Raw genomic sequence first — 20156 nt, forward strand, 5'->3', positions numbered from 1 at the left:
GACACTGTACACTCAAAATGTCACAACTGACTTTCATGGTGTGAAAGTACTACAGGGAACAGGTGTGAGGTGATAAAATAGGCACCAGCCAAAACCCAAAGTGGCCAAACCTGAAAACCTGCTTTGTTATCTGTGACCATAAGTTCTGAAATGAACATCATACTGTATTTAAGAGGATTTGAACTAACAATAAAGACCATTAATACTAATCTGGAACATGTTTACTGAATTAAGAGATCACACTAAAAAGAGGGTCTCATTCTTATAGACTTCTATATAAACTGACTTGTTTTTGCCACTAGTGAGGTCAACCCATGCTAGTAATTGAAAATAGTGCAAGTTTAGGGCATTTCCAGATTGACTTCCCTTTCAGATCTGGATGCTATGTCCACAGTTGAATTTTGGACAGAGGAAGGGAGGCTAATACAACATTGATAGGGGAAGGAGGATTGGTTTTGTATTAAAGAGCAGTTAGTTCTGTATTGTCATCAGTTTACTGAGAAAAAAAATCACATATGCATAAATTGTAAAATATAGTGAACAAAAAACGAGCTGCAATGTTAACAAATAGAATGATTTATTTATTCCAAACAGTTGTATTAAGCTAGAGACACAAAGTCCTTGAAGGTGTCCACATGTTTAAATTGGTGGGTTGACTTTTCAATCCAAGGCTGTCAGTAAGTGACTGCTTCTGACCTCAGCCTTGCTTTGCCTAGTGATGAGTGACAGACAGACAAGTGCACTAAGTGGATTATGTGAGTAAATCTCTCACAAAAATCACTCAAAAAGGAACATTCATGCCACACTAAGGGGAAAGCATATATAATCCCTCTGATTGCTGCTGATTGTAAGGGAAGATAATTGATGACTGTTCATGAAAAGTCCATTATACACCAATAGTGTTGCTAATACTTGTCCTCGTTTTCTGCTTCAAGGTTAGATTTTTCACCCATTTGCTTTGAAATCAAGGGCAAGGGCAATTAATATAATTTATGAACATACAAAAACACACAATTAACAGGTAGCAATTATATGGCTGGGAAAAAGCTTCCATAACATTATTACTTCCTGCAAGCCGTGAAAACCAGCTGGCCCCGTACACCAATGCGCGTGCGCACACACACATGGGCACACACGCACACACACACGGGCACACACGCACACACACATGGGCACACACGCACACACACATGGGCACACACGCACACACACATGGGCACACACGCACACACACATGGGCACTCACGCACACACACACACACACACATCAGGGCCTTAACCTATTAAGCCCCAGGCTGTGTTTTTAAATTTCCACCTGAAAAAAAAAGCATCCCCAATCTCAGTCAGTAACAGCTCCACAACTATAAGGACAAAATTAAGAACCTCGGAATTTATGGAAGAGACACTTGTGAAAATATTCAAACCTACTAAATTTCTATGTTTCCATCAACAAACCAGTGAGATATGAAAAAAATCATCCAAAAATGTACTTTTTTTATTTGCTGCATTTTAACAAACACAGCCTGCTACCAGTTACCAGTACAGGGACTTTCAGGATGGAAAGGGTTAAAAAGCTCAATTTTCGGAAAGCTCCTCCAACGCTGCTTAAAGGCCCAGGGGCTGTACCCTGGCAGGCACTGTCTTTGGCAGGTGGTCCACCAAGAGAACCGTTACAGACACCAGCTACACGGTGAGGAATTTTGTATCATATACAAACTTAATGGAAAGTCAATTTTCCTTTGTTGTTTCACTCTGTGGCCCTGTGGTGCTGAATTTTTATTGTCTGTTTATTTTCATTTTGTTTGACTGTGTGTTTTGCCAGGAACTCAGCCAGTTTCAGACGTTTAGAGGAAGATTTCTTACTAAAATCGAGATGGCTGCTTGTCCTTTACTGTGCTCGGTGCATTTGAAATCAGAGCTGTCAGAAATACAGCCTCTGATTGGTCAACAAGTCGCTATCATGGCGTCCTGTTGGCTGAAAGATTCAACCCAAGGCATCATGGATAGCTAGTGGACGGCTAACAACAGAAAGAATTGTGTTCAACGTGGAAACTGGATAAAGACATAATTTTTACTATTCACTTGCCTGATTGGATGACTGCATGAGTCATTTCACTTCCCTGAGTTTACTTGCCCCCAGTAGGCATTAATGCTGAGCCCTGATGATGCTCATGGTTACAAGAGATCAATAATGTCTGTGTGTTGAAGAAAGCATATAAACACTAATCTCTGGGGTCTAGTACATTTTGTATGTCCACACATTGACCCTGACCTGCTACCCAAGTGTTTTCTCAGTTGAATATAAATAGCACATTAGTTTCACCTTTGGTATTGACAGTATTCCAACAGCAAAAGTATTTTTTTAAAATCAGTTTTCACACATGTAGAATGCTTTTAACAAGCCCTGTCTTCCAAAAGTTACATTTCTGTACAAGTGAACTGCATTCCCAATTATGTCTTGAGAGAAATGTATTTTCTCCTGGACTGCATTTGTTTGTGACGGTTCACAAACACATTTCTAATTAACATATCTTTGCCATTTATTGTATTTCTTTCCATCTGCGGTTTATTTACATGCAAACAGCCATACATTAGATGGGGTGGAACTTATCTGGTAACTTTCTGAAAAGACAGAAAAAGAAAAGCATTTTTTGAAGGACATATTTTAATAACAACATTAATATTTTCCTAAACCAAACCAAATAGTTTTGTTGCCTGAACCTGACCAAACCTCTAACATAAACTATACCTAACATTGTGAAAGGGTATATTTGAACTCAAACCACAACATTTTCTGAACCTAACAAGCAGCCTTGGTCCCTCAACCTAACTGAAAAGCAAGTGAAAACAAAAGTAAACAACTCGTCAAAATGAAATTTAAGTAAGAATAGTTTGATATGGGACACAAACCCCAGTGAAAATCCTATATCGCACCGCCACCATGCTTCCAACCTCCAAACACAGACATTAAGTGGAAATGTTTCCTTCTATGCCATATGTTAATAATGTAGAAAAGACTATTCTTTCAAAGCATAATTAAGAATGCAATTTAGTAGTATAAAAGCATCACTTCTGGGAGACAGAGTTGCCTGTAAAGAAGTATAAACATAGATCATTACTTTGTTTTCCCTTTTTTCTGATGAAAACTGTAACTGCTTCAAAGTGCACTTCAGCTGGATGGATGATTTAAAATAAACAATGTGTCGTGTTTAGTTTGTGTGAAAGTGCAGCTAATTGAAAAAAGCAACACAACACAAAGAAAGAAAAAAAAGACACACAAACCAACCATCAATAGATCTATACCGGTAATGATGTGTCTGACCACAGTATATACGGCTCCCACAGGGGCCACCCAACCATTTCATTTTAAGGCCACACATGCACCGCGGAAACGCACATTTATCATAGAGCAATAGGAAGTTATGGACCCTGGGAGAAAAAGACCACTGTGTATCACATATACACACACCCACAGACACACATGGGTGCACATTTATTCAAACACAAAGACGCGCTTGATACATGCTACACAAGCAGATGCATGATAAAAGCATGAGCAAACACACACACATGTAAGCCTGCAAACTCAAGCCTGTACATATTCCTCTTCATGCTCATACACACACACAAACACAGCTGTGGGGCTGAGGTAACATAGGGGAAAAGCAAATAGTCACAGCTGCTAGCTATATAATGACACCCTGTTGGCTTACTATGACAGTAATAGCCCTCTGAGCAGCAGTGCGGGATTATAGCTAGTCACAAAACACAATCAGCAGAGGAATTTTCTACAACCAGACCCTGACATTAGGTGAACATTTGGAGGACTGTTTGCATTATTAAAGAGATATAGCTCAACTAAGGTTAATAAATGAATTTATCTTTTCATATGCTAAATTGGATACTGGATACTCTATGTGCAAGGAGTTGCTTTGTGTTTCATCATATAGGATCAGTGCCCATATTTATCAAGCATTCCCCAATCACTCCTAGGAACTCCACTGAAATTTAAACTAGGTCTGAAAATACGTGTACAGCAGGATTTGGGCTATTCATGAAGCCTCCATAATCATTTCCAGCATAAAGTAAAATTGTTCATTGGCTCCTAACATTGTCTTAGATTCTTGCAATGGTTCATGTGAGAGGACAGATCATAGTGGAGATGACCAGTGATAATAAACTGAATTTCTAGAAGTTATATGATAAGAAGAGTGGATGTTAATTTACAGAAATACATGGAATTCGGATTCGGGTTTTTTGCATTCTCCCCAAATGATGTGTAATTAAATAATGGTTAAAACAAGGATAAAGAAAAATGAAATCAGGTATGTAGCTTGTTTTTATCCGCATGTCTGTCTTTTATGTTTGAGACTGGCAGCATTATTCAAGCAAATGCTAACTCTGAAGTTTAGAGAAACACTTTCTAAACTTAGCTCTGACAAACACAAAGCATAGCTGCAGTTAAAATTCCCAACACAAGAGGTTTAAACAACTTACAACTGCAAGCTACCATTCCCTTTTCTCCAGACAGCCAAAGATGGCAGAGCTATATTTTTAACTTCTAAAATGGATGTGTTTTTTCCCCCCCTGCACAGAACCTGATCCCTTTACATAAATCCATTTTGAGAGTGCATTCAGCACTTACACCTTGTGAAAAGTGAGTAATAGCTTGGCACATCTCTCTTATGACACAGAACAGGCATTATAAAAGCTACTTGATAGGTATGGTAATTGCTGACAGCCCAAAGACTTGAAGACGCCCGCCTTGATTCTTTAGGAAGTGTAGAGATAAATAAGCCTCTTTTAATGATAATCTAAGTCATGCTGAGCTTATACACTCAAGCTTAAGCAACACAACTCATCCCCTGTAGGGATTACACCGTGTAGTTCTTCAGTTAAACGCCAACATTCATCTCCTGACATGTCTGTGTTGTCAGTGATGGAGGTTGTGTCATTGCTTATGGTGTATACCACACTAGGACTGAGGAATTAAGCCTCATTTGATTGCTCTACACAGGTAACCAAAATGTCTCCATGTGTAGTATCCAGGTTTGTTTGTACATGGAGGTTTAATTTAAAAAGATAAAACTTCAGAAAATGAACTAGAATGTCTCGTGCTGTGTTGAACAACAGGTCATAACAACAAGTCATATTTCATTAGTTTTGTCTGTAGTTTATCAGTGTCCTTGGGTTTGTTTCTCAGCTGCGTTAAGTAAACAGAATAATCGTTTAAGTTAAATGACCATCAGTTTCAGAAGATTAACACATGCAGTCAGCAGACATGGAGAAAAGTTGTGCTTGTACATAATCTGACTTGCTTAGCAGAGCCATGGAAAAATTGTCTGTCTGATAATGATTGACAACTACACATCAAGGAGAGACAAACCACATAAATATGGATGCCATCATACAAAAAAACCCACACGTACACATGACATCTTGAGTCAATATTCTATGCTTCCAAATTCTCTGCTGCTTTAGACACATCTTCAATGCTGCCATTTATGGAAGTCAAAAAAATCAAAACAGATTTGCCAGACTGGAATAGACAGAAAGAGAGCACAAAGTTAAGGAAAAGGAGCAGTTGGAGGGCATTTGCTCCTAATTTAGAAACAAAGGAACGGTGGAATAACACAGAGAATGACACTTAGTAAACGACAAAAAAAAAGGGAGCGGCAGGGAGAAAGACAGAGAAGGAAAAAAAAGACACAAGTGCAAGAGGGAGAGAGGAAGATCCGGAGGCATCGGCTGAGTGATCGTTGGTGTCTCATCCTTTACCCCAATGGCACAGGACTCAATCAAATTCTCCTCATTCTTGACCATGCATTAGTTTAGCAAGCAGAGACCTTCTTTCACTCCCTCAATTAAATGCCCACCCACACATAATTAACGACTGTTTTGTCTACAGATCAATAACGGGCCTGTTCATTAAAAGTCCCTTTGCTTCCTCAAAGATCCCTTTGCTTAGTTCACTATTACATCTGAGGAGGTAGCAGTGCCTAACAGAATTTCTATTCCGGTTTCATGTCTGTAGATTTTCTTTATTCTTCAGCGGGGGCAGGATACAGAAGGACGTCAAAGAAGTATTGAAAGCTCACCAAGTGTGAGGGAAGCTTTTGAAACAAAGAGCGAGGACTTATGGGAAGTTTAAGTGTAAGGAACTTGGGAATGGCTCGGCTGTTTATCTCACAGGGGCATGTAATTACACTACAATGTGAGGAAGCAACGTGTCTTGTAAAACAAGCTAACAATATTGGTTTTATTTGTGTAGTGGTTGCTCTCGTGGAATTCAGTCAACAATCTGGATCTATCTGGCATGTACCCAATAAGAGGTGTATGGTTGAAGAAGAAAAATTGGCATCTAGTTTCAGTGCAAATTCAGCCCTAACCACGTATTTACTATCCTGTTATCAATTACAAGCCGACATTAACTGCACCGACCATGAAGACCATCAGTGTTTACAGATGCAAAACAAAAGATCTGTCTGCTACTTCTTAAAAGATACAAAATCAATAAACACACCGGGAGCTGGATTTAACATGGAGTATGCCTGACTGCCAGCCACCTGCCATAGCTAACACAGCAAATGATTAGGCCAGAGGTTGCTTCAATCTCCTGGATACACACACACACAGTTTTCTCAGTGTAATGATCAGTGTGTGCTATGCTGTTGCCTCTCACCTCTCCCATCTGCCATGGAATCACAGCATCTCTGGAGATGGATAACAGGGTTTGAACACACAGCAGTCTCAAACTGGGCTATGGTTTTATTGTTTTTATGGGATTAGTTATCTGAAGCAGTATCTTTGTATTACAGTATGAAATCATACAGTTTCTTTGCACCATTGCAGTTAGACAAAGTTTGACCATCTTCAGTGGTAACCATGTTGCTTATATAGTTCTTTTCGTTGCCTATTTCTTTGTAACTATATTATTTTTCTAAATTTCAATCCCACTATAACCTCATTGTTCAAAGTGGATTTGCCAAAGACTGACAGCAAATACACTGGTAAAGTAGCCTTAATAAAGGAGACATGATACCAGGCATGTACCTGAAAAGGTACAGTTTTGTTCTATGTGGTACTTGCAAAATGTTTGTTGAATGGTAACTACAATATTATTATCACAGATTCTAAACTCTAAAAGTAGAGATGTCTTGATCGAGGCAAACCAAACCTTTAACTCAACAGCTGTCACACTTGTTGTAAAACTGGCTAATTTGCTATATGTGGAGCAATGCTAACCAATAATTGATTGATTAAAAATATATATTCAGCACACTTTTCATTGATTATGAGCTGATATTGCTGACAGACATGATAGGGCTGCAGCAACAACCATTACACAAGCTGCTAGGACATAGGACCAATGTCCTAGTTGATCCTGTCTAGATTTTGTACGTGTGCTGGTGAGAGGTCATTAAGCCTAGCAGATGATTTTGTCATGGTGCCCCTTTACTAGTTAAACCCCCACAATGCTTGTCATCACAGAAGGGCCTGCCTCCTCTGGTCACTACAGTATTAAACAGAAGAAGTGGTGTAACCAGGTACTGCAGCTAATATACAATACTTATATTGTGTATAATCTATGAAAATGGTATCGGATAGCAAAAAAAACACTATATGAAATGACTCGGATTACCTCGTACATCCCTAGTTAAAATTTATAAACTAATGATTAATGTTAGTGCAGTATAATTACTGCCTTGCATTTCATAAACCATTCGACTGTAAAGTAACAGCAATGTAAACTGTATGTAGTTCTTAAGCAAACCCATCTCACATCAAAATACATCGTATAAAGCATGACAGCATGTCTCAGCTGATTCAGTAATACTCTGCAGCAGTGTATGCAATTACAAGAAAGCACTCAGACTGCAGCACTGCCAAGTTTATATGTCCTTAATCATTTATAGGTGTTAGTTTAACATTAGTGTCTTCAGAATGTTTAATCTGCATACATTTAAATAGTAACATGAGCAGGAGATGTATGCCCCAGTTATTTTATTTTTTTCAAGTTAGTATATAAGTTACTATAATAATGTATGATATTTAATACAAAATCGCATTGCAAAACCTTTGTAAAAGATGCTGTGAGGTTAAAATGCTCTAAAAATCTGTACTGAGTTCCAGAGGGGAAAAAAAAACAAGAATTCCTTGGGTCATGGCTGAACTTTTCTGCCAAATGTGATTGAGGCCTGTTGTGCAGTTTATGAGATATTGAATCAAGAACAGGCAGTAAAAGCAGAACAGAAAACATAACCTCCTTGGCAGATGTAAAGAAAAATACGCTGATTTAAACTGGCAACCATTTTTCATAAAATTCTGTGTACCCTAAATATTTCCTTCATCTGTTTGTATTTGAGGACCCAATTTTTCAGAGCCAATTTAGAATCATTCCACCCTTGGTCACTCTTGCTGCAGATGGATTCCCTTGTGTAACATCTGGCGGTCTCTAGGCAGTGCGCATCCCTCTATTCACTCTCTTGCTCATAAGCTGGTGTAAAATTGCCCCTTTGAATCTTCTTCACAGCGGATTCCTCATTCAGTGAGGCAGTCATTCCCTGTGCACAGTCAAAATCTTTCTTTATTTTATGTAATATGCTAAACACTGCCACATAAGTTCTCTGTCTGTTTCTTTAGACTGATGAATGTGGCAGAACGGCTCTGAATTCCCCAGCTCCCAACGCTATGATGTGTGCCAGTCTTCTGGATTATGAGACATATGGAGGCATGTGAGTACACAAGCATGAGCAAATGAAGTCAGAGAGAATAACACACTCTTACACACAAACTGTTACAGATAGGGCATACCAAGTGGAAGCAGAGTGATGGTAGAACCCAATACAGACATGGACATGTCCATGCACATACATAGTCACACATTTACAGAAAGCCAACTTGCAGGGTGGCGAAAAACACAGCTCGGTTGCAGCATGAAAACAGGGAGAGTGGTCAAGTTTGGTCAAGGAAATATGGATTCTAACAGAAGTTTTGACACTGAAATGGATGATAATGTATATTCATATGCATATGATGGATGACAGCTGTATAATTATGAGCCTGCTAGGCATCGAAGAGATCAGGAACGGACAAGGATTAAAGAAATAATGGCCATCAGCAAGACATTAATTAGTGGTGTGAGAACCTGTGGACAACTGGCCATGTGTCGTACAATTGCTCATGATGCATTGTCAGTACTGTAAAGTTTTGTCCCTCATATCAGGCTATAACAACACCAATTTGGATCATATATTACTGGCAGAAATATTAATCCTCACCCATAACAGAAACTATGGCACAAGAATCAGCTAATGCCAGTCAAATGTCAAACATAAATAGATACTGCATTTTACTATGGATGAAAGAGAATGATGGGAGATAGCTGACTAATTAGGAAAGCTAACAAACATTAGAAAAGAAGACTTGAAGAGCACAGTTTACTTTATCTTTGAGCTGAATCTCGTATGGATCTGTGACCACTGCTACCACTACTGCCAGCACCAGAAGCTGCTGCTGATGGTGGAACTGAAGCTGCTGTGCGCACAGAAGGAACCACACTAGCTATCGGTCTCTCACGGTTCTGGCTTAGACATCTCATCTGGAACAAAATCCTTCTGTCTAAAATGAGTGCCGCACATGCTCTTTCTTTTTTTTTTTTTTTTTTTTTTTTTGCTACAGATGCAACAATGAAGTCCCGACCCCTCACCTGCACAGAACACACCTCAGAACAAAAGCTAGCTTTGTTCCTCTTCCTATGAGGAAAAATGTGCCCCAACAGGCTGGAGTCTATGCAAGCTGTACTCACACTGTACAACACTATAGCTCACAATGATGAAAAATCATGAAATGCAAGGTAAGACTAGCAAGAAAAGACCAAAACATCTCCACTACTGCACTAGATTCACTAATACTTCTGCACAGTGGCTACAGCACAGGTCACTTCGTGTGAGATATAATATGATTCATTATGGGGGAAAAAAAGCCTATTTTCATGCCAACTTTTACATCTAAATTTTGTCTCACAGAAACACAACAAATAAAAACAAATGCAGAGAAAAAAAACACTTTAAATGATCATTTCCAAGAATATTAGGTGTACATTTAGAGAAAAATTCAACCTGCTCGTTGCTCTCTAAGGTTGCACAACGGGGTATACATTTTACTCAACTGCGAGAATTTGAGATTTGGAAAAGCCTTTGGAAAAGCCTAAAAACCCTCAACTCAGACACGCAGAGTTGACAGTAATATTTTCATTTTAAGAAGTTAATCCAAATCTTTAGTTGTTAAACCTCAGGGGCTACTCCAAAGAGCAGTTCTTCATTTCCCAACACTCTGTGCCCAAAGCAAAAGTGTACCTAAGGGTTACAGTAGGATATGAATTTAATGTTAAATTGTAAAGGTACAATGAAATAAAATACAAAATCTAGAATGCAAAAGAACACATTATTATTATTATATTCCAAGAGCAGAATGATTGTACACAAGAACGCTGCAACAACAGTACAGCAGCCATATCTTTAACGTTTTGCCCTTGTTTGTTAATGCATTATTGATAAAACTGCAGTTGTTAAAAATGGACAAAAATAAATGTAAGACAGAGTGGGGAAAAGAGGGTCTGCAGTATAGAGTCCCTGGTCACATGGCATGATCTAATGCTGACTGTTATCTGGCCTGAACTACACCACGAAGGTCACTGTTATTCTTCCAGCGCAAGTTATTGTCAAAGCATGGCTTTGTGTGTGTTTGTGCGTGCGTGTGTGTTTGTGTGCGTGGAGGGCTTTATGTTGCTGAAAGTACCGGTTCCTCTGTGTGTGCAGTAAGTCTGGTTTTGATCAGTGCTGGAGGATTTAAAGCTAGTAATACCTCATCCTGGCTGGGTACCAGTGACACACTTTTCACTAGTCTACCTCTTTGAACTGCAGATCCTCTGTGGGGTGAAGAAAAACCATAATAATTCACATGTAGCATCCTTTTTCTCATATTTTTCGCAATGCAGCTTTGATGTCTACTGTAGCTGTTGTTTATTGACGGAAAAATCAGTTCCCAAACCTTGTAAGAAATCCTCCTGTCGCATTTGCTGTCACTAGAAGGTGTTTAGAGAATTTTGGTAGGATATGTAGGCACAAGAATGGGAATTGAAATGTTGTGTGGTCAACAGGGCTTGTTTATTTATTTATTTCAGTGACAGAGCAGTATTGATGCTGCTGATGCTTGATCCCACTACAGCCAGCAGACAGCTAGCTTAGCATAAAGACTGGAAACACTGAGCCTGGCTGTGTCTAAAGGTGAGAGAACAACCTCTACAATTCAATCACTTACATTCTATGTCTTGGTTATTACTTTACAACAAACGTAGTGACCAATGACATGTTGCAATGAATGGTTTTTTTTTTAGCCTCACAGCAATTTTCCAGGGTACATAATAGCAATTCTATATTTGTGTTTTCTTTTTTTCCTTTAAAAAAATGTAATTTCACACAGAAACACAAGACCCTCCAGTATAAACAACCCTGTAGGTTTATCCTACGGACACAGTATTTAATGATTTCTGCTGTGTATGTGAGAACTCGTGTTTTGATTTCGTATGATGGATACATCCAAACAAATGTGGCATCACATAAACCTCGGGCAACCTTTTCGTGAAGTAGAGTCAGACATGAGCGGTGGAGAATTCATAATGTTTACAATCCATGCTGTAGCTGCTGAACTCTATCAAAACTGACCCAGAATTTAAAAGTGAAATGATTAAAGCTGCAGATTATGTTTTCAGTTTTGTCAACCACATAATCTTTTCCCGTGCTCGCCGATATCAGATCGCGTGACAAAACTGTAAGCTCACTGATTGGAAGCATATGGCCCAAACACACCGTGGATGTTGAGGTTAACTCCTACCCCATTTTCAATAATGCAATCAAAGAACCGGATGGTTTGTGCTTTTTTTATTCACTTTGATTAACGATTGAATCAGGAGAGTTTCATGCCAAGCCACAGAAGAACTGCAAGTCCTATAACATTTTCTTTTGGAAACATTACTGGGACTTTTAAATCTGGAAGCAGGGATGCCCAAAATAGCTCCTCTTCACTCTGCAGCTCTGCAGTCCAGCATATAACTCCCTATGAAACCATAACTCAGTATTTATGCACGTCTGTTTTTGTAAGGATTAAACTCCCAAGATATAATGTGATAATTAGTGAGCTAAGCTAATGTTTTCTGGCTATGTTTTCATATTTAACATGTTAAATGTGAAAGCTGTATCATCCTTCTTTGATCCAACACTCACCCAAAAAGTAAGTATAGTTTCCTAAACATCAAAATATTCCTTTGACACAGATGAAGAATTCTTTGCCAGAGCAACTGATTTAAGTAAAACATTTCTATTTCAGATAGAGTCAGTAAAAGAGCAATTGATACAACTGTTTCAGGGTTGTACACCAGCCAGTTACAGACATTTACTCTTAATAAGAGTGATTTAATCACCTCAAGTGCCAATATGTCCCAGTGACAGCCTTGAGCCCTGTCGAAGTGTCCTTGAGCCTGACACTGAACCCCTACTGTACCTGCTCACTCATCACCCTGCATGGCAGCAACAGAATGAAATGTTAATGTGAATGTCAAGTGTAAGTATCAAATGCCTCTGCTGTGACGAGTGCTGTGTTAAACATTCATAGAAATGAGGAACAAATGTCATATGACAATACTAATAGTCAGGATGGGAGGTCATTGTCTCCTGAAATCCAGATAACTGTTCAAACTCTGCAGCAGTATGAAACTGCTGCCGGTTAAACAAAAACTCTGTCTGTATAGTCACCCACCTTTGGATAAAGTCATGAATACCAATTTACTGTACTTTCATTAGGATGGAGAACATTCTTCAATGCCTTAATCAAATGCACCAAGTATCACCTTAATGAGCTGAGACTTTAGCTCAGAGAGCATGATTCTCCATAAGGCTCAAACTAATTCCTGCAGGACATCTGTAGGCTATTTTGGACTTTTTGGGGATTTCTTCAGGATATCTATGAGCTATGGAACACTGCACACACACTTACACACACACACAAACACACATTTACCCAAAGCAACAGCAGCAAAACATCACCCCCGGATGTATCAGATTATACCATGCAGTACATTCAATTACATCTGATGGCAGATGGTGTAAACAAAATCAAGAACACATAATCTCGAAGATTGGATACTTCAGTTAGATATTAACCCTGATATTCAAAGACCTGACACAGGACTAGACATATTAGCACAAGGCGCCGTCTGTGAGGCCTCTAAGCTGACTGACTCAGCAGTTTTTGGATTTGGGATAATCCAGAGCTCTGGGAATACATACAGTATACTGTAGTGAAACACAGACATATATTAGACTATTGAGCAAAACACACATAGATCAAAGCCTGCCTGCACATAGACACACACACATATATACAAAATTTTCTAACTGAATACTCAAACAACCCCTAATATAATGAAGCTGTTGTATTTTGCATGCAAATATGTTTTGAATGTGATACACTTATTTGTAATGATGGATCATCATCATGGTCAATGTATTTATTCAGCAAGAGCATTATTTTTGTGTGAGTATATGCTACTCAGACTTACTTTCAGTGTTCACACAACTTCTGTACTTTAAAGAAAGACTCGGAGGAATAGTTTTCTTTATTAGGCCTAAGTTTTTTCTATCCAGACCTGTAATTTTATGGTCTGTCAACCAATTTCTGTATGCAATACTAGAATGAGAGTTTTGTGGTTGTTATCAACACCAATTGAACAGCTTGACAACAAAATTACACATGCGGTGTGCTCTTTTTTCCCCCTCCTTTTTATTTAACAAAAAAGATGTGTAGGATTATCTTATCTAGGCCAACGCATGCATGAAAGTAGATAATAGCCAGGGAAATTAAACAGTCTGCTGGTCAGTTTACTAATGGTTGTCTTAACACTTTTTAAAATGATTAAAATGGAGATGCTAAGCAGACCTTACTACCTCTTAGTCCACAGCATATGCAAATAACAGACTCACCATCCCTTAGCCAGATGACCTTGCTGCCACTCGAGTGCGAATGATGGCTCTCAGGTCCTTCAGGTTGTCTTTACTACGCCATCTAACATTAGTCTCTCTCCAGCCCTGTGTCTCCTCTCCGACTTCTGAAAAATAAAACATACACTGCGGGTGAACTTCTTTGTTTTTCCCTGTTTGAATGAACAAATTCCCCAGTTAGATATTTAATGGGAGTGTAAGGGGGCAGGTGGGGAGGTGGAGACACAGAGTAGGGGGAAAGGGGGGGTGCAATTTGCTAATGGAACGTGGAGAAAAACGGTGTAGACCCAGGACGAAAACAGAAAAGCCCTCGGTCTGTCTGGAGAAAACGAGAGTGAGCTATAGGGCAGGCGCTAAAGTGGTTTTAAAAAGCACCATCATTAACTGCCATCTTCATCTCAGGTGCAAGGTTAGAGAGCAAGGGATGCTTCAGGAAGGGGAGGAGGAGTCTAAAATCCTCATTTAATTGCCTTCTTCATGTCTACAAACTACCACTGCCCCTCCTCCTTTACCTTGAGCGTAAGATGCAGGGGGCCCTTGGGACCACGTGTAGCAATCTAACAGTTAATTACCATCTAACTTGAGTCTAATCACACAAACTTTGTCCCGGTGATGGTATTTAAAAAAAAGCCCTCCCCTGAAACCTAGTTGCCCTGTAACTGTGCGTCCAGATTACAAGCCGCAGTCTCTGTCAGCAAGATGAAGCTCCCGGATTTAGGCCTCTTAATTCAGTGGAACATTATTTACAGTCTCTCGACTAGCTGGAATGGAGGTCATTTCAGCTGGGTGGATGTTTGCTTGGCTGATGCATGAACACCCATTTTTGGTCTGTGCAGTTTACTGTATGTTAAAGTTAGGACGTTTTTTTAAGGACACATGCCTAACGTGAGACTAGATTATGCTCATACTAAATGGGCTGATATTTTGAGATTTTTCTCCTCAGGAAATTCTAATGACATTTTTATTCAGCCATTAAAGTTTAAGAGAGCGGGAGGATTTCTGTGTCACATCTAATATGCCATTTATTGTCATTTTGTTCAGTTTCACAACAAAACCTGAATGTCTTTTAATCACTGCAAATGGCAAAGTAATCACTAGGGGGACATAACATTATGTGCACCATAGTGTGAATCTGTTGCAGCCCAAATCAAATGCCAAGTTTGTCTACTGTTTGTGCATTGTCTCCGTTTTTTTTAACCCTTGTGTTGTCTTTGGGTCATTTTTGACCCTGAGGACAAGGGAAGTGCACAGGATCTGAAGACAACACAAGGGTTAAGCCTGGAGATTGTACGCCTGTTTGATTATATTATATTGTCAGGGCCACCTTTTACATAAGAAAACACGCTCATGCACAAACTGCAGATGGTCTATGTATGTACCACGGAGCTGTGACCCAGTACCACTGCTGTTTATACCATCATTAAAGACTGTAGGCAATGCACACACGCACCTGGTTAACTATGTCATTCTAATAGCCTGTTATCTAAGAATCAGATCAAGTTGATAAAAGGCTCTTGTTGATCAGAAACAACAGACACCAACAGATGATGTTTGATTTATAATGACATGATCGTGTAAATGTGACGAGAAACATTCAATGAAAGCACAAGTGAGCGGTAGAACATTTCTCCCGGTGTAGCAGTAGGAGTTTTAAAATCTCAATACAAATGAAAATAACATCTGAAGAATCAACCAGTTAAACCTCATGATGCAAAACAATTGATGCACTAAATGTCTGAGGATGAAAGCAGGCCTGCAGAAGACATGGAGTTTTAACATTCAAGCAAGATGAAACGTCAAACAGTAGTGGAAAACAAAAGGAGTCTTCTGGAGATTATTGTCGAACAGTTTTACTGGGCTTTGAGGAGGTGCTGAAGCTCGGAGCTTTTCTTGATCAAAAACCAACATAGCACAGATTCCCCACTGGGGCTGCAAAGGTTCTATTCTCCTTTGTTTTAATCTTTATGTCCTTCCGCTCTTTCTTTTCTGTCTCCTTCTGGTTTGCTACTGTGATGGCAGAGAGACTTTTATCATTTCGGGTACCATTTTACTTGTCCCCAAGTAGCAGTTGGTTACAGTTTTGTCACCAACTTCCAACAAGTAAACAAATGACTCAGATGTGATACATGCATCTTCAGCTGTGTATTATGTTGGTGATATTTATCATTTTCTAATCATTTCATTATTATTCATGTGGCTGATCTGGGTTTTTTGTTTGTTTGTTTTTTTTTAAAATATGACACATTTTAAGGACTATTCAGAAAATTATACATGCATATTCATGTGCACACATTCAGTAGTTACTGTCATTTGTGAGGGCAATGAATTCACTGGTTTTATGATAATACCAACCACAGTTACTGAATGCCAAACTCTAGTCCTTACCTTAAGACTTCAATTAATACTTTAACCAAAACCAAGGTTCAATATTTACAGGTTTGCATTTACCCAGCTAGCTTTTCAGTTCTAAGTCCCAACATTAGACTGCGTGTAGAGGTATTTGTACAATGGGAATCATAAATTTACACAAACACACACAATCAGAAAGTAACAGCAATTCAATGTGTTGCTTCTGTAGAACTTTGTGGTATCTTTCCCTGTCACGTTCTTTACTGTTGATATCAATCATTCAAAATGAATAACTTAATAATTTGAGGGACGAGTCCAGTGAGAGCATCTTTACCACGTCCAAAAAAAAAAAAAAAAAAAAAAAATCACTGTTGGCTACATCCAACATTCCAACTTCTCTCTTTCAAAGTTACATTTACTGGGAACTTACAGCAAGAGACAAAGTTAACTAAGAACATGCCTTTGTACAGTCTGGAACAGTTTAGCAGCAGACTCTCCTCAAGTATACTTGGACAACAAGCTCCTCTATGTTGTGAGGAGATAGTGTTTTGAATGCAGCATTGGGGCACCAGAGGAAAGCATGCTGTCCAGCAAAATACAATTCTAGTGAAATTATCTTGAGTGTATTTTTACTCAGGTCTTACAAAAATGCTCTCCTAATTTGCCAAATGGATGCTTTTGTTTTTGTTGTTTAGTTTATATTGAGGGTTTTGACACGCTGACTTCACATTAACACAATTATTAGAATTGCTGATTTGATCATATTATCAGTAAAACCTCATTTCTAAGGCTGGCTAAACAGAAAGAAAATTATCTTCACATGTTCCCACCGTCACATCACTCTCTCTTTTACATCCACTGAATTAATCATGTGGAGCCCCTGAGAGCACAGGACATGGTCCTCGATGAAGCAAATCCCATGCAGCTTTTCCACCTCCCAGTGTGTGTGTATATATATATATATATATATATATATATATATATATATATATATATATATATATATATATATATATATATATATATATATATATATATGTGTGTGTATTTATTTTTTTTTTTCTTTGCTGCATACTGTGCCTCTGAGGGTGTTTTACACCAACTCCCAGGAGGCAGGAGTCTATTTATACAGCATCTTAAAACAGGATCGTCCCATCCCTCCCACCTCCCAGCCCCACCCCAACGGCAGCAGCTTTAGGTGACAATGCTGACACACAGCCACACGATGGCCCAATCTAATCTTTTAATCGCTCCGGTAACTTCATGTCTCCGGGTGAGTTGGGGCACGCTAACGGTGGGGATGGAATATCGTCTGTAGAGATATGATATGATCCTTGAACACATAAGGAAAAACACACACAAACACACGTGCACACTTACACACACTGTCCCACTCCACCCCACCCCTAGAGTACTATGGCGAAGCCTCATGTATCTGTGGGTATTAACAGATCAGCGCAGAGCAGCAGCCACCCTGCTTTAAAGTCTTTTCTTGAGGTAGTGCTTCAGAAGCCTGCTGCAGAGGAGGATAAACGCACAGCAATCCCCCAGGCCCAGCGCCTCCTCAGCTCCACTCAGCTCTCTCTTTGCTGCCCCCTCCTTCCCCTCCATTCCTCGCTTATCCCCACTTTCCTTCCATCCCTCATTATTTCTATCCCCCTTTTCCTCAGCATCTCATGCTTTCTGTTACACTCTCTGCCCCCCCCTTCTCTTCGGCCCTCCATATAATTCTCCTTACCGTGTCTCCTTATCCTGTTCCTCTCCCATTTCATGTCCATCACTTTCTTGATCCTTTGGCCTTATCTTGCTGTCTTTCTCCAGACCTCGGTAATGAACAAGGCCTGTGACCCATCGCCAACTGGAGTAAGAAAGTGATGGTATGCATAGTGTTCTGTATTTTGATCCTGTGTGGCCTCCGTAGGAGAAACCCGAAAGGGGTTGTGGGTAATCTTCTGTCTCGTTGGTTGTTGTTAGTTGGCTATGCAAGCTGAGCCTGTTCTGCTGCTGCAGAATAAAAGTTAATGTGCCGTCGTAGTCCGAGTTATATGTGTATTCGCTGTAGCAGTTGAGACATAACAAAAGTGGCGACGAGGACGTCGGAACCAGCGCACGTTGTCCACGGCGAACGAAGCAGTTTGTTTCTCCCTTCCCGACGGTGGTTCGCTCGGATCCAGGTGATAGACGGAGCCGCTACACGGAGCGTGTGTGCTCACGACGGCTATTCCGGCGCAGACAGCTAAGAGGGAAGGAGCGGAGGACAGCTGACAGTTTTAATAAGTCGTGCTGTGAGTAGCGCGGTGAATTTTGAAGCAAGAGTACCGAAAGGAGCCTGCTGTGAAGGGAAACAGCGCCACATAACCAGGAGCTTAAAATGGCTGGAGTTATCGGCTCAATTGGACCTTTCGACGAGAGCATAGAGCAATGGAGCTCTTACACTGAACGGTTTGACTACTTCGTCGTGGCTAATGGAATAAGTGATGACAAGATAGTGCCCACTTTTTTAAGTGTGATTGGCCCAAAGACTTTTAATTTGCTACGTAACCTGCTATAGCCAGTAAAACCAGGCAACAAATCATACAAGGAAATTGTGGACATATTGACAGGACATTTTTCACCCAAGCCTTTGGTGATTGCAGAAAGATTCAGATTTCACAAACGCAACCAAGATGAGGGTGAGTCCGTCACAATGTTTGTTGCAGCACTACGCAAGTTAGCTGAGCACTGTGAATTCAGGGATGTTTTGAATGACACCTTGAGAGACAGATTTGTGTGTGGATTACGAAATGAAGCAACACAGAAGAAATTACTCCCAGAAAGTGACTTGACTCTTGAGAAAGCCATTAATATCAGTGTAACAATGGAAATGGCATCAAAAGAAGCCCAGCAGCTAAATGCTACAGGAAGAGTGCATAAACTTAGCAGTGGAACATTCAGTGGTAAACAAAATACACCAGGACCATGTTTTCGCTGTGGTAAATCTGGCCACCTGGCCTCAGCATGCTGGTGTAAGGACATGGATTGTCACCAGTGTGGGAAAAAAAGGACATGTAGAACGGGCATGCAGGAACAAAAAGAGAACTGACAAAAGCTTAAAGACTGAAAATAAAAAAGACTTTATGAAGAACAAAAAGAAAAGACAGGTTCATACAGTTAAGCATGACAATGAGAGGAGTTGTGATTCTTCAGAGGAAGAACTGCCTAAGTCAGTAAATACTGTTTGGATAATGAGTGTGGATGAGAGTTCAGATGCCTACTGGGCCAAACTCAAGTTGGAAGGGCATTCAGTGAAAATGCAGATAGACACTGGATCAAAAGCATCACTAGTGTCACTCAAAATCTATAGAAAATGCATGAGCCACCTTCCCCTACGTCCCTCAGACACTGTTTTTAGGGCATATACTGGACATCCAGCACACATGAAGGGGATGACTGATGTGACTGTTCAATGCAATGGTAAAACGGCAAGACTTCCAGTGTACGTCACTAAGGGGAATTATCCTGCCATAATGGGCCGGACATGGCTGAAGGAAATCCAGCTCAACTGGCAAGCTGTAAGGAAACTGTCACAAGGGACCAATCAATTGCAGGCAATATTAGAAAAACATGAAGAGGTATTCCGTGATGAATTAGGCAGCATGAAAAACATTACAGTGAAACTTCATGTAAAACCTGATAGCAAACCTGTGTTCATGAAAGCCAGGCCAGTGCTATACGCTATAAGACCCAAAGTAGAAGCTGACCTCGACACTC

The 20156-nt window shown here is 39.8% G+C and overlaps 1 protein-coding gene across 1 annotated transcript in view; it reads right to left on the bottom strand.

Annotated features, from left to right (window-relative positions):
- LOC111574166 (cadherin-22) overlaps positions 1–20156 on the bottom strand; it is a 179693-nt gene that overhangs the window by 104457 nt on the left and 55080 nt on the right. Inside the window, exon 3 of the mRNA XM_055010933.1 lies at positions 14040–14164. The gene's annotated coding sequence lies outside the window, so the exon portion shown is untranslated. The remainder of the gene's footprint in view (positions 1–14039; positions 14165–20156) is intronic.

This window comes from Amphiprion ocellaris, chromosome 5, assembly GCF_022539595.1.
Source record: "Amphiprion ocellaris isolate individual 3 ecotype Okinawa chromosome 5, ASM2253959v1, whole genome shotgun sequence".
Lineage (NCBI taxonomy): Eukaryota > Metazoa > Chordata > Actinopteri > Pomacentridae > Amphiprion > Amphiprion ocellaris.